The sequence below is a fragment of the Choloepus didactylus genome, chromosome 2 (genome assembly GCF_015220235.1).
Source record: "Choloepus didactylus isolate mChoDid1 chromosome 2, mChoDid1.pri, whole genome shotgun sequence".
NCBI lineage: Eukaryota > Metazoa > Chordata > Mammalia > Pilosa > Megalonychidae > Choloepus > Choloepus didactylus.
The window spans coordinates 27227423-27242811 of record NC_051308.1 but is presented as its reverse complement, the minus strand read 5'-3'; the positions used below and the strand labels follow the sequence as shown (position 1 = coordinate 27242811).

At 39.3% G+C, this 15389-nt stretch overlaps 1 protein-coding gene across 2 annotated transcripts in view; it reads left to right on the top strand.

Annotated features, from left to right (window-relative positions):
- Window positions 1-15389, top strand: part of PLD5 (phospholipase D family member 5) — a 415628-nt gene that overhangs the window by 124892 nt on the left and 275347 nt on the right. The gene's annotated exons all lie outside the window — the stretch shown is intronic.

Here is a 15389-nt window from a genome sequence, read left to right as displayed (position 1 = left end):
CTTCTGTTAGCTGGGAAGGCACGGGGCTGGCGTCTGCTCCAAAGTTCTGGTTTCAAAATGACTTTCTCCCAGGATGTTCCTCTCTAGGCTGCAGTTCCTCAAAAATGTCACTCTTAGTTGCACTTGGGATATTTGTCTTCTCTCAGCTTCTCCAGAGCAAGAGTCTGCTTTCAACAGCTGTCTTCAAACTGTCTCTTATCTGCAGCTACTCTCTCATCTTCTGTGTGTTCTTCAAAGTGTTCCTCTTGGCTGTATCAGCTTGTTTCTTCTGTCTGATCTTATATAGTGCTCCAGTAATTTAATTCAGACCCACCCTGAATGGGCGAGCCAGCACCTCCATGGAAATTATCCAATCAGAATCATTGCCCACGTTGGGTGGGGCGCATCTCCATGGAAACACTCAAAGAATTACAATCTAATTAACACTGATAGGTCTGCCCACACAAGATTACATCAAAATTAATAGCATTTGGGGGGACATAATACATTCAAACTGGCACACCGGTAGAAACACTACTTGGGACAGAATGAAACACTGTGCAACACTCCAACTCTGGTCCATCCATTTCCATCTCTACTTACACGTTTGTAGTCGGTAGTGCTTGTCCAAAGAGTTGCACCATAGGATCAAAGCATCTCGGCTTTACTAGTTCTCTGGTGCAACCCCTTATCAAATACCTGCAACATACACGTATCTGAATCAGGTTTTTATAGTTTGCTGATGAGTAGTAAGTGGGATTCATGTTAATTCCCCTTAGTTTGTGAGAGAAAAAAATACAAAATTGCATTTTGGAATAATAATTTTTAAGACTTTCTAAACAGTTCCTAAGCCCTTTTTCTTTCAGTATGTTAATAAGTTTTTCTCCTTTTGAAATATTAAGGAATGGGGACAAAACATTAGGTCTAGAGATTTGAAAATGATGATGTTTTATTACAGATAGTGTATTTCAGAAAGAGTGGGCTTTTGCTAGGGTCTACCCAAGCAGACCTATTTATATAATCACAGAGTCTCTTGGGTTACTGGGTGTGGGATGCTTGGATAACCCTCAGCTACCTGTTCCTCAGTTAGGTGCCTCAGGCAGGTAGTTACCCATGTGTTCTGAAAATGTCTTTGTGTTTCAGCTTTGCCTCTATGCCAGACGCTTTCAGCTTCTGCTCATGCCAGTGAGGATATACAGCTTAATTTTTCCTTATGTGATAAATGAAACTAGGCTAAAGAAATTTCTTCCTCTTTAATTGCTGCTGAGGTTTCAAATCATCCTGAATGAAATGGACCTCCAGAATCATCTAGTTCACTTTTCTGCCCCACCTGCTTCACCAGGACACATTATTCCTCTTCTAATAAAAACAGCAAGAGCTTTAGCTTCCACACCATTTATGGTTTTAAATAAATTTACAAGATATATTAGTCATTGTAGAATGCTTATTTTTAAATTTGTTTTGATCTTTAGGAGAAATTGTGAAAACCCGTCATAGTCAGAGATACTTTTCAGCTATCAAAAGAGTAAAGAATATCTATGTGAACTGATGTAGAAAAATTTCAAAGACTTAAATGAAAAAGCAAGTAGCAAAAAAATATGTCTGGTTTGATCCCATATTGTTGAAAAAATAAGCAAAGCTATATATTTATATGGATGCATAAATGTATGAAAATGCAGGAAAAATTGATAGAAAATATAGCAAACTTAGCAGTGGTTCCCTCTGGAGAGAGTAGTGACAGGTTGGAGGAGTTTTCTAAGTAAATATACTTAGTAAATTTTGTAAGTAATATATCAATGTGTTTCTATTTTTAAAAATAGAAACACATTGATATTCTTATATTTAAAAATTGAAACACATTGATATACTACTTAGAAAATTTTAAAAAGTCATTGCAGAATCACAAAACAAGCAAAAACAAAAACAGAAAAAACAAAAATTGAAAAAAAAAAAAACCGCCAACAATAGATCTCACCACATACAACTTCTATTATATATCTGTTGCATTTGAAAGCCCTCTTATGGTCCACTGAAGGCTAACTGAAGACTCTTTTATTTGCTAGCTGTGTGGAAGAATCTTGAGTCTTTTTCTAAACCAAATTCATACCAGTGGTTAATTATTATAATAAATCTGATTTTTAAGTTGCATTAGGTTCTCAGTTTGGAAATAGTTTTAAACACTGTTCTGGAGGAAGTTAATCTTTATCAAAAATGATGAAGTTAGCATTTATCTCAAAACTCATGGCAGAATTAGGTTTACAGAACCCTTCCCAGGTTTTGTTAGCTAATCACCAGAAAGTGTCCTTGTCCATCAGCAAGAAACCTGGACCACAGATGGTTGGTTTTATTCTGCTTAATACATGCATAGTACTGAGTCAGTGTTTAAGGACCCCACAAAATTGCTGTTTGTCTGTACAAAGTAAATTTTTCATTAGCTTTTGGGAAATGTTAATTACTTTACTTAACAATGATTAAAGTGGGAGACATTTCTTAGTGACCCAGGGTAGTACACTTTGAGCTTTCCCAGTGGTGACATGGGAACAGCTGGAAATCCAGAATATATCCATTCACCTTCTTTCTAGGAGAGTTTGTTCATTTCATAATTTTTTACTGAATTTTAATTTATGAAGCAGCTCCAAGATGCCAGGTCCTGCACTGGGCCCAGGGTATACACAGTAAACTAAGACGTGGCACTTGAGCACAAGGCACTAAGTGTCCAGGCCAGACATCACCCATCACCTCGAGGAGAGGCTGCTGTGGGAGCACAGAGGATAGCTCATAGTAAGGCTGTGTCATGATCACAGCTCACGGTAAGGCTGTTGGGAATGTGAAACGCCACCTGGATTTTGGGAGATGAGTAAAAGAAGCAAAAGAGGAGTGCATTTTAGACAGAAGAAACACTGTTGTTCCCAAGGAGCTACAGACATTTTGTTGAAGTATATGAACTTAAAATTTTATGTTAAAAATGTCAAATATTGGCAATTTCAAATGGTGCAACCCAATAGTTCCTATGACTGAAGCAAAGGGTGCTTGGGCTTGAAGTTGCAGGAAGTGAGGTGAGAGTGATGGCAAGACCAGATGCACAAGCACTTTCTGTGAATGGCCAAGGCTGGGTTTCTCAGCCTTGGGACTATTAACATTATGGCGGTCTGCCCTGCATATTATGTCAGCATCCTGGTCTCTACCCATTAGATGCCAGTAGCACCCCACCTCAGTTGTGACAATCAAAAGTGTGTCCACATATTGACAAATGTCCTCTGGGGAGTAAAATTGTCCCAGTGGGAACCATTGAGCTAAGGGGTTTGAACAAACCCATGAAGATCGTAGGAAACCACTGAAACAGTTCATTGAGAACATCAGATTTGCTCTCATGGAAGGTAGGTTAGCAGAACACAGACATGGATCTAAATTGATTTTTTCGCTATTGCAATAATCAAAGGTGTGATGGGAGGAAGGGAGAGAGACACAGAGAAATGAAGAAGATTGGAGATGACACGAATTGTGAGTGTGCATGTGGGAGGGGGTCGGTGACAGGGTTGAGTAAAAGGAACAATTCCTAGATGGTATCAGCACAAGAAGGGACAGTGTGAAAAAGTAGAGTAACAGCTGGCAGTGGTTAGGAGGATGAAAATGTGGCATCATCAGTGACATGAGCATTTAAACAATTTTATATGAGAATGAGGAACTGTTTTGAAGGGTTCAGAGGAAGAAAAGGAAAGAAGACTTCAATTCCCCCAACTCTCTTTCTGACCCCTGTCTGTGGATTGTGAACAACTGTCCCTTCATAGAAATCAACTATATCTGTTTGCAGTTAATTTCTGACATAGATGAATTCCCTACATAGTTAGATTCTGCCTGTTTGATGAGAATTGAAAAACATTAATTTTCCTAGTATCTTGAACATGAACTTCCCCATTACCAACTTTCTCCTGGGCTATTCTTTCCATCTGGAAAGTTCTTCATTCTCTTTTCTCCTGCCGCTTTTCCTAAGGTCTTAAAAATAACTTCACCCGGAAAACCTTCCATGACCGCTCCCCAACCCCAAGTCTAGTTTGGGTCTCTCTGTTTTATTCTTTTTAGCATCTGGTGCATCTTCTTGCTGTACTATGTGTGTGTTAAGTGTTTACTTCTCAGTAATCATTTACTTGTGTCTCTCTCCCCTCTAGACTGTAAGCTCCTTGAGGGCAGGGGCCTGTTTATCTTGCTCACACTCTACCCCTAGTCCTGGCACAGGGCCTGCCATTCACAGGCGGTTAATACATGGGTTTGACCCATGATCCCAAGTCTGTTTTTTTTTCAGAAGCCATGTGAAGTTGGGGACATGTGATTGTAGGAAGCCTGGCTTTCATGTTTTTATAATTTGTGGAGCTGGAAGGAAACTTAGAGTTCATATAGTTCAACTGTCACTGAGTGGAGGACTGAGAGAGATGAGAAAAGGAGGAAAAGCCCATGTAAGAACATGCTGTCAGGGTCACCCCTGTGAGCAGTTGGGCCACATTCCCACCCCGGAGCTTCTAGACATAGAGGACGCCTCTGAATGACGCACCCTAGGGCTGACAGTGAGAAGCATGAACCTACTGCCTCCTGTCTCCTTGGCTGGAGAGCTGCCCTGGGGGTGCCGACTCCCCTTGTCTTCTCGATGTGTCTGGGCAAGTGCAGGGCAGGCTCTCTGGGAAGAAGACAAAGCCTCATGGTGGGCTTGAGGGGAGATGCTCTCCCAGCGGGAAGGGAGTCAAAGTCCATACAGATCTCAGGGGCCGCAGCCAAGATCAGAGACTGAGGGGATTTGGGGCTGGCCACGGAGGCATGCTGTCTGTGGCCCTCTGAGCTTGGAACTGTCAGGTGCTGGACCTCACTGCCAAACGCTCAGCCTTACTTCCCCGTACAGGGGTGATCTGACATCTTTCAGAAAGGGAAACCTATGTGAATGTGCCTTCTGTTTCTCAGTCTGATGCTATATTGGTTAGGCAGGTAAGTAAGGAAAGGCTTCTAAAAGATACTGCTATAGAAGTGGTGGGAACATGGAGGCTTTAATTTTCCCTCCTGTTTTAGTTTCCTAGGCTGCTCAAGCAAATACCATGAAATGGGTTAGGTCAAACAATGAGAATTTATTTGCCCATGGCTTGAGGCTGGGAAGAAAGTCCAAATCAAGGGATCATCAAGGTGATGCTTTCTTCCCAAAGACTGACATTCTGGGGCTGGCTGCTGGCAAACCTTGGTCCTTAGCTTTTCAACTGGAAAGGCATTTGGGAGCATCTTCTGGTCTCTCCCCTCTCTTCCTGTTTCCACTGATGTTGAGCTTCCTGCTTCCTGTGGCCTTCTCTCCCTATGTCTGAATTTCATTCCACTTATAAAGGACTCCACTATTGGGGGGGGGGGGGCACACCTCAACTGAAGTAACCTCATCAAAAAGTCCTCCTTACAATGAGTGCACACCCACAGGGATGGATTAAGTTTAAGAACATGTTTTTCTGGGGTACATACAGCTTCAAACCACCACACCGGCTGTAGTTTGTATTCATTATGGTGTAATTTATTCTGTAGTCATTGCTGTAACTCCTGGCATTGTTTTTGGACATTAAATGAATCTACTTCCATTTGCTAATCATGGTAGAGCATTATTATTTCACACAACAGGCATTACATTCACCTATACAATTTCCAGTCTTCCCCATGTTCACAGCTTACTATATGCCATGCTACTTTTCACTTTGAAAGGAAGTTTCCTCTTGAACACTTTCATAATAGAAGGGAAAAATTAGCCTTGGGCGTTAAAGAACAAAATGTACTGGTTTATAGGGAAAACTTATCTCATGTGTGGGCATATTAAATAAAAATCTGTTTTTCTTAGATGTATTAAATTCATATTTTATGGAATAGTAACAACAAAAATAACTACATTTTTTTCTCTATAGCCAGCTAAATAAAAAGTTAGTACTATAAGGTTTCCAATAAAATAGCAAATGTTATGTAAAGTAGGCAACCATTCACCTTGTGTAATTCTCCTTTTCTGTTATGTAGATAGAGCTATCTTGACATCTATAATCATTTTCCTTATAAATTTTTATTTTTCTACCTTTTTACAATGCACAAGAAATCTTAAATAAAAATAACTCTTTGGAAAACTTTTGATTAATGCAGTAAAAGTCAGTGCAGTGAAAAATTGTATGTTCTGTTTTTTTTATGGGAGTTATAAAACCATGAATAATCATATTTGTTCAATTTATTCTCTAGTTTATGTAAATTATATCCTACAGTTATTCTGTCACAAATATAATTGATTAACCCTCGAGTCTGAAATGTATTTCATACCATTCTCAAAGCATGATTGGACTTGAAATCTCTCAGTCACTTTCTCAGCTACATTTATGGTAAGGAGTGTGCAAAAGCATTGGAAAACAGAAGTATAACATTAGATGGAAGCTCCTTGTATTTTAATATTAATCCTTGGAGAATATTCTATGTGGAAAAAAAACGAACATTTTCTTTCCCCTTGACCTTACAGCATGACTCCAACCTGATTCATTCATTTAACAAGTGTGTATTGAATACTCCTTATGTGCCAGGAATTCTAGCCATTAGGGATACAGGCGTGAGCCGGACAGGCAGGGTCCTAACTTTTACTGGGTCTGTGAACTAGAGGGTGGGGTAGGTGAGATGCTCACAAGCATTCAAATCAGTAGCAGCCATAGAGGAAATAAAGCAGGTAAGGAGATAGAGTGCAGAGGCTTCTTATTTTTGGATAGGATGGTCAAGGGTGGCTTCTCTGAGGAGTTGACATTTGAGCAGAGATCAGAATTATAACATGCAAAGGTCTGGAAAGATAGCATTCCAGATGAGGGAACACACATGTTAAAGGCTCTGAGGAAGTGATAAAAATGTCTGGTGGAGTCACATCAAGGCCACCTGGGAGGTTGGAGAACCCTGAGCAAGGGGGAAAGTGGTATGAGGTAGGGTAGGAGAGTCAGCAGAACCAGATCATTCCATCCAAGGAAGGAATCTCATTTCATACCAAGTGCAATGGGAAGTCTGAGGAGGACTTTACATAATGCAGGGGTCACCCTGATCCCGTTTCTGGTTACAGAAGATCATTGGCCACTAGATGGACAATAGCCTGTAGTGGGGAGTGTCTAGGGAAGGGGTGAGGGTGGCTTGGATTAAGCTGCCAGTGGTGAAGTTGGAGGGATGAGGTTGAAGTCTGACTACATTTTGAGGTGTTGATGACAGAGATTGATGATGTGAATGGCATGGGGATGAGAGAGAGGACTTGAAGATGATACCCAGGATTGGGACTTAGGCAGGATGAGTGCTGGTGCATTTAACTGGGATTTGGACTGGAGGATGAGCAGATTCAGGGAGGCATCAGGAATTCTGCTTTGCCCATGCATTTGAGATGCTTATTAGGCACAAAGTAGTGATATTGGGTGGGTAGTTAAAAATAACTGTCTGACTCTCTAAGCTGATTCTGCAGGTAAACTCACTGCCCTACCCACTATGTGGGACATGGCTCCCAGGGGTGCAAATCTCCCTGGCAACATGGGACATGATTCCTGGGGTTGAGCCTGGACCTGATATCCTAGGATTGAGGAAACCTTCCTGACCAAAAAGGGGAAGAGAAATGAAACAAAATAAAGTTTCACTGGCTGAGAGATTTCAAATGGAGTTGAGAGGTCATTCTAGAGGTTATTCTTACGCATTATATAGATATCCCTTTTTAGTTTTTAGTGTATTGAAATAACTAGAAGGAAATACCTGAATCTGTTGAACTGCAACTCAGTATCCTTGGTTCTTGAAGATGATCATCTAACTATATAGCTTATATGGTGTGACCGTGTGATTGTGAAAACCTTGTGATTCACCCTTCCTTTATCCAGATGAATAGAAGGATGGGGACAAAAAGGTAAATGAATAATAGTTGGGGAGGAGGGATGTGGGATGTTTTGGGTGTTCTTTCTTACTATTATTTTAATTTTTATTCTTATTTTTATTTTCTGGAGTAATGAAAATGTTCAAAAATTGATTTTGGTGATAAATGCACAACTATGTGATGCTACTGTGAACAACTGATCATACACTTTGGATGATTGTATGGTATGTGAAAATATTGCATTAAAATTGCATTAAAAAAATAACTGTCTGAAACTCAAAGGAGGAGCCAGGGCAGAAATAAAAATTTAGAGATCATCAGCTTATGGCTTCTGCTGACTCCAGGGTTTCCTTTTGCTCCATGTTTGTAGATTCCTCCTGGACACATGCTTTGGCTGGTTCATTCTTTCTTCCCACATGCAGATAAGCCTTATGTACATGGAAGCATAATTTACAGGAGGCCTCCTAGGAAGCTGGAAGAGCAGACTGGTTCTGGAGAGAGATTCTGGGACTTGGAATCCCGGGACCTTGCTATAAATCCATGCTGTGCCTCCCTCCTTGTCTGAGATTAAACTTCCTTGTCGGAAAATTAGGTGTGATGATAATAGTCAACTCATGGGGTTTCAGGAGAGTTTTTGTGCATAAACATATAGACATAAATAGACTTGGTATGTAGATGTTTAAAAAATGTAGTTAAACCTGAGTATTAATCTCCTTATCTAGAGTGTACAGTCCCTCAGTTCAGGGACTATGCATTTACTCTTTCCACAGTTGAGGCCTTTTGAAAAGCTTTTGTTTTTCTAGGGGCAGATGCCATGAGTTTCTTCATTTTGTCTTTCACGAAGCCTATTTTATAGTTAGGCATTCAGTATATATTGCACAAACGATGATCTTCAACTAATGTTTTTTTTTTACATCTTATCCTCCGTTTCCCCCCACCCCAAACCAGGCACAGAGGCAACACTTAAAACTAATAAAGAAAAACCCTTTGTGTTTTATGATTATTAAAAAATGGTTTTGAGGCAAAGTATGGCTTTGTCTTCTAGTAGTACTTCTTCTACTTATTGGAAATAATGAATAGGCTCAGCTAAATTTTACATGTCTGGGATTTTCTAAATTGTGTCATGCATTTAATTTGGAAGCATTCTAAAGATATAATAGTGAGTGCCAACATCTTTTTCAAACACAAATTGAATTTGATAATGTTTATGTTGAATGCATGCAATTTAATTTTTTCTTTTCACATAAATTCTCTCTGCTCATGCTGAGAAAACCTCTGGACTAGTGACACTTTTCTCGGTCAATTAACAAATAGTTATTGAGCCCCTAGTATGTGTAGAAAACAGTGCTATGCATGTAAGGAATGCAGATAAGCTCCATGCACTGTCCAAATCTTGGACTTGCAAACTTATTATTGATACTGGGGTTAGTTAAGTAAGGAAGGAATACACTCACAGAAACTGAAAACTGAAAAGAGCTTCAAGATGCTATCACCCACCTCTCACTCAATACATGTACGCCTTCTACAGCTTCCCTGACTGCTGTCACTTTCCTCTGTTTGATCCCTGCTATTGAAGGGATCCTAGCCCCCTATCCTCTTATGATTTTGGAAAGCTCCAATCCTTAAAATTATGTCCTGAGATTATATAGAGATCTTCTCTGTAGCTTCTACCTGAACTTTCTGTTATGTGCCATAACTACAAAACCGTGGAGATCTCTTAAGAGTCTTATGTCTTAATAACTAGCTTTTCTGTAATTCTGAAATTTTGCAAAGGGCTTTCACATTTTCTCTGTGAAGTAGATAATATTCTCCCCATTTTAAAGATGAGCAAAGTGGATCTTGGAGTAAGTAACTAAACCCAAGGACACACAACTGGAAATAGTAAGAATTTAAAACTTAAAGCTTTAATTCCATAACCTATGTTCTTTATGCCAAACCATGATACCTATGATTGCAATACAAGAGATTCCACAAAGCACTTAGTGATTAATAGTCAAACAAATTATGTGAACAGAATGATGGAGCATGACATCAGCATAAACCAGAGGTGGCCAAAAAGGTTTTGTTGAAGAGGATAAACATGCTCTTTCTTGCCATGGGCTGAATGATTACAACAGAATTGGTTTCAACAAGATATCAGTATCTTCATCAGAAAAAGCTAGCATCTGTTATGAAGACTTCATCGTTTTTGACTGAGCCATCAGAAGCTTCTCCAGAGAAACACAGCTCTTACAAATTTAGTGTATATGAGCTATATTAGCTCTGTAGCATGGAATGTTAAATCTTTTCCCTTGGTCTACATATCTGTATTGCTTGATTGTACATGTAAGTGCTATATTGCTGAGGCCTTCTATGGACCCATGCTGCACAAATGTAAGGAGTTTTCGGCTACTCTTTTTCCCCCCATCTTATTTGGACTTTCTTCTTATGGCCTTGACTTACCCATCTTTCTTTTGAATCCATGCAAGTTTCACTTTCAGCGTTTGATAGGGTAGCCCTAGTTTTGGACATTACTCTTCCAAGTGTCTTTTAGGAAAGGTATTTGAATTTAAGTATATCCAGAATTGCGACTTTGCCCCTGTATCTCTAATTTAGCTTTTCCAACCATTGTTGAGCCTCTAGAATGACTTGAAGGGGATACCTGAAGTATTTGTTTACTCATACTTCTTAATGCATTCATTCTTTATTTTAGCAGATATTTATGTACACTCATGCTATATTCTAGGAGCTCTGTGATTTTGTGTTATATACCCCTGTTGCTACATGAAAAAAAAAAAAAAAAGACATGCCAAGAGGGTCAAGGAAGTGTTCATAAAGAAAGTGATATTTTAGGATAGTCTTGAAGGAATTAGGTAGGGAGTATATTGTTGTGGGGAAAGATTCTACCTCCTAAGCCTTGACCCTCCCTATGGGCAGAATCTCTATTCTTCTCCTACCCCTATTAAAACACACCACATATAATGGATCATGTGCATATATTGACTGATCATACTTTCTTGATTTATCAAGCCTTTCTACAGCTTTCTGTTTCTTGTTTTTTTGTAATGGTGATTGGACCAAAGGAGGTAGCAGTGGAGGTAATGAAAAGTGGGTGGATTCTGGATATATTTTGAAGTTAGAACAGACAGAACTTGACCAGTTCAATGTGAGGGAAAAAAAAGAGAAGTCAAGGTTGGTTCAAGCAACTGGAAGGTTGGGAGTTGCCATCAACTGATATGACTGTGAGAGAAACACACATGCTAAGGTTGAGGTGCCTATTAGATATCCATTTGACTCTTAGATTCTGGAGTTTGGGGAAAAGGTCCAGGTAGAGATATAAATGTCAAAATTGACAGGGTTCAATGGTATTTAAAGTAATGAAATTAGATGGGACCATCAGTGAAACCAGAAAAAACACACTTCTTCAAGTGTCCTGATTCTTGGGATACCCCAACATTTAGAAATATGGCAGATGAGTAGGAACTGACAAAGGAGACTAAGAAGAAGAGGCCAGTGAGTCAGGAAGAAAATCAAGAGAGTGCTGTCCTCAAAGCTAAATAAAGAAAATTTTTCAAGGAGGGGAGATGATGCTGTTGATAGGTCAAGTAAATTGAGGATTGAGAGTTGACCACTGGATTTAGCAACATGGAGGTCATTAATAACTTTGACAAGGGAGTTCTCCGTAGAGGGGTGGGAAGAAAGCAATTGGATACAGTGACTATAGAAAAATATGTGAAGAGAAAGAAAGTAAAGAGATGGTAGCTGGAGGGGAAAGTAGAATCAGGAGGGTATTTCTTTTATAAACATTACCCTTAATAGACATTTCTCTTACTAGCACTCCAACTGTTCCTTTTTCCTACTTGTATTAATTTCCTAGGGCTGCTGTAAGAAACTACCACAAACTGGGTGGCTTAAAGCAACCAAAATGTGTTCTCTCACAGTTCTGGAGGCTGGAAGTCCAAAATGAAGGTGTCGGTGGGTCATGCTCCCTCTGAAGGCCCTGGGGAAGAACCCTTCCTTGCCTCTTTCAGTTTCTGGGGGCTCCCAGCCATCCTTGGTGCTTCTTTTCTTGTGGCCATGGAACCCAGTCTCTGCCTCTCTCTTCACATGGCCTCCTTCCCTGTGTCTCCTCTGGGTGTCTGCAAATCTGTCTCTCCACATGAGAACAGCAGCCCTCAGATTTGGGGCCATCCTAACCTAGTATGTCCTCATCTTAACTTGATTACACCTGCGAAGACACAATTTCCAAATAAGTGCACATTGAGATTCCAGGTGGATGTGGATTTTGGGAGAGTCACTATTCAACTAGTACACTAGTCATTAAACATTTTTGTATTTGTATTTATTTTAGTAACTTTTTCCTTTACCCAACCAGTCCACTTGTTTGCTGGGTACTGTATTTTATCTCCTTTCTCTAGATTCTCAGGTTGTATTACCTTGTGTTTCCATGTTAGCCATTGTCATCTTTGTTGTCTTGTCACCGTAAAGTTCAAGTACTGCTTCTCGCTTTCTTTCTCAGCTCCCTAACCCTTGTAGTATCTCCAACAATTAATATACATCATTTACTAAAGGTCAGGTTTCCATTTGGCTGTATCTCTGGTGACTATTGGATTTATCTCTTTCATTTGTTTCCTAATTCTCTAATAATTCCTCAGAAAAATACCAAATCACTATACATTATAATAGAGTTTAAGATAAATCTCCATTGTGTATACAGTTCTGGCTAATGCCAAATTGTAATTAACATATACTCAGGCAAGAACAAATGGAATCCATTTTTCAAGCAGGAAAAAAAAAAAAGGCAGAAAACAAATTCCCTGTAGGGACAGGGATTAAAAAATAGTACCTAAATGCTAAGTTAAACATTACAAAAGCTAATTGCTGTCTGTGAAGTTGAACTCTTAAAATTAATTTTGAGTTACATAAATGAAAACACATTATCTTAGTACAATATTTTATTTTGAAAATATTTGCATAAAAACACATTTTTATTGCTTACTTTGTACAACATGTGTTGAATTTCTTCATTGTAAACCTCAAATTAAATAGAGAAAATAGAAGCAAAATGTTCCCAAAGCTTATCTTTTCAGACTTCCCTTAGGGAATTTCCAATTACTAAAAACCCCAGGGTGACTTCCTTGTTCCTCGGTCTCCCCAACTGGCCTTCCACCCACTGTGGCCCTCGGGCCTCTGAAGGGATGGCCAGGGTAGGGGGAGCCACTTAAGTAGCAGCTGCCTGGCGTGCTCTGAACCCATGCTCGAGGTACCAAGAGGGAGGCGGTCTGCCGTGTGCCAGTCAGTCCACCCACTTGCGGAGTTTCTCTTTGAACTGCAGTGCTCCCGTAACCCAGATGAGACAGCGTGGATACTCACGGCAGACAGAACTTTTTGCTCAATACTGCTTCTGACTCAAGTCATCAGGAGAAGCCACAGTCAGCACAATCAGGAAGTTATCACGAGCTTGAGGTCTCATGTTAGCCTTTAGTCATATGTTTTAATAATCCCCTGCATGGGACTGCCCTTGGACTGCAAGACATATTCCTCCAAACTCCTCCCCAAAGCATTCTCCAAGGCAGAGCTAATTTACCGTGAGTACCCCTGCATCTGATGGTTTGCTCTATTTTCATTAAGCTTCCCTTTCCATAAAATGGACATCCTATTTCTGGGGCAACCAAATGTGGAGTACGAGACCTTTAATTGGTCAGATTGCTTCTTGGTTATTGGCTTCCTTCACTTGTGTAGTTAAAAGAATGCAAACCTTTCCACAATTAACTTCTTTAGGTGTACCACCCCACCCCCACCATGTAATACAAATTCCCTCTCTAAGCCATATTTTCCATTTATCATTCCCCTAATTTTAATATCTTCCATAATTCTTATTTCCATGTTGTACAAAAGGCAATTTTTAAAAAATCCTCCATTTGACCTTCTTGTATTTTCTCATTTGTGTACGTCACTTCAACTGCTCAAGATCCTTCTACAGTAAGGCAATATTCGTATAACCAGATGCAAATCCCACAATCAGTGCCACAACGTTTGACCACGATAGAAACTGTGACCTATTTCTTTGCTTGTTAGTCTAGGTACTGCTGTTTCCCCTGTCACTTCCCAGTGTCTTTTATTTGAGGAATTTGAGATCTTCTATTGTTATGAAGAACACAATCTTCTTGTCAGCTTGGCCTGACACACTTTTGATTGGTTTGATCAAAGACTGATTTTGTGGCAGACTGCATGCTGAAACACTGGAACTTTAAATTTTCACTGATACTGTCAACATGGAATCAGATGTTTTTATTCTGTAACTTTATCCCTGAGCTATGTAAACACCATTTCTATTATTTTGAACCATTCAGTAATTGGAATAAACAATTTTACAGGGGTCATTTTGACATTGACATCAAATAACTGGTGTTTTTAGGGTTTGTCTCATGGAATGCTTTAAAAGTATATTCTTTATTTGCCACCAGAGTAAAGTGGATGTAAAGATGGAAGCTAAGAATTGATTGAGTGTTAAAAAGAAAAGTCACATAGAGAGCAAGGTTCATTCTCAAACTGATATCCTTTGCATTCATTCTGGAGGGAAAAAAAATAAGATTTTTAGTTTATCTCCCCTTGTTCTTTCTGCCAAACCCCAACTCAAGCACCATCACTCTAAGGTTCTCTCGGTTAACCAGGGTCTACTCATGGGCAGGTTACCCTAAGCAGTACATTTAAAAATTTGTGTCATTACTCCTAGGAGAGACTGTCAACCCTTTTATACACTCTAGAAATAGTAGATAGTGGAGTCTAAGAGCATCCTGCAGAATACCAGACTTATATTGCAGATGAGATGATGTGGCATCTTTATCTAGCTCTTAAAAAAGGGTAATCCACATCAGGTTTAGTGGGTTATACATAAATCCATGCTTGCTTGCTCCATAGAGCTATTCAGGGATGTCCAAGTGTATCAACGGCACGTTGTTTATCTTAATCTCCTGAAGCATAACCCTGGTCACTCTTGAGACAGACGCTAGAAAGGATTTCCATTGTTAAACACCCTTTGACCCTTATTTCATTTTATATTAAGAAAGAGTATAGAAATTGTAAGTGACATATTTATTGCTTGGTTCTCTACTTAGATAAAGCTCAGAAAATCTTAAAGAGATATTTTTCCCTCAGAGGGTATTGCGGGATTATTCTTTCTAGTATGTTAAGATGTTCATTACTCTTTTGGGATTTTAATAGGTGTTGTTTCAGACACCACCTGTTACTGTGATAGCATCATAAATAATATATAAACAAGGTCCTTTTGAACTGATATACAGACTTATTAAATTGATGGCAAACTGTTGGAGCAGATAATTAAACCTGTTGAGTGTGTAAGCAATTAAATTATGTGCAATAAATTGCCATGTTCTTTTTGTTAATTAGAAAATTAGCCACAAAGTGACATGTATGCTAGGGACTAAGGGTTTAAAATTTGTGAATAATTGTATCTTCATGCTTTAAAAAGTATTTATTAGAGACATTTTGGAGAAAGAACTAAGAGATGTAATCCAGAGTTTGCCCCTGGGAGAAGCAAGGA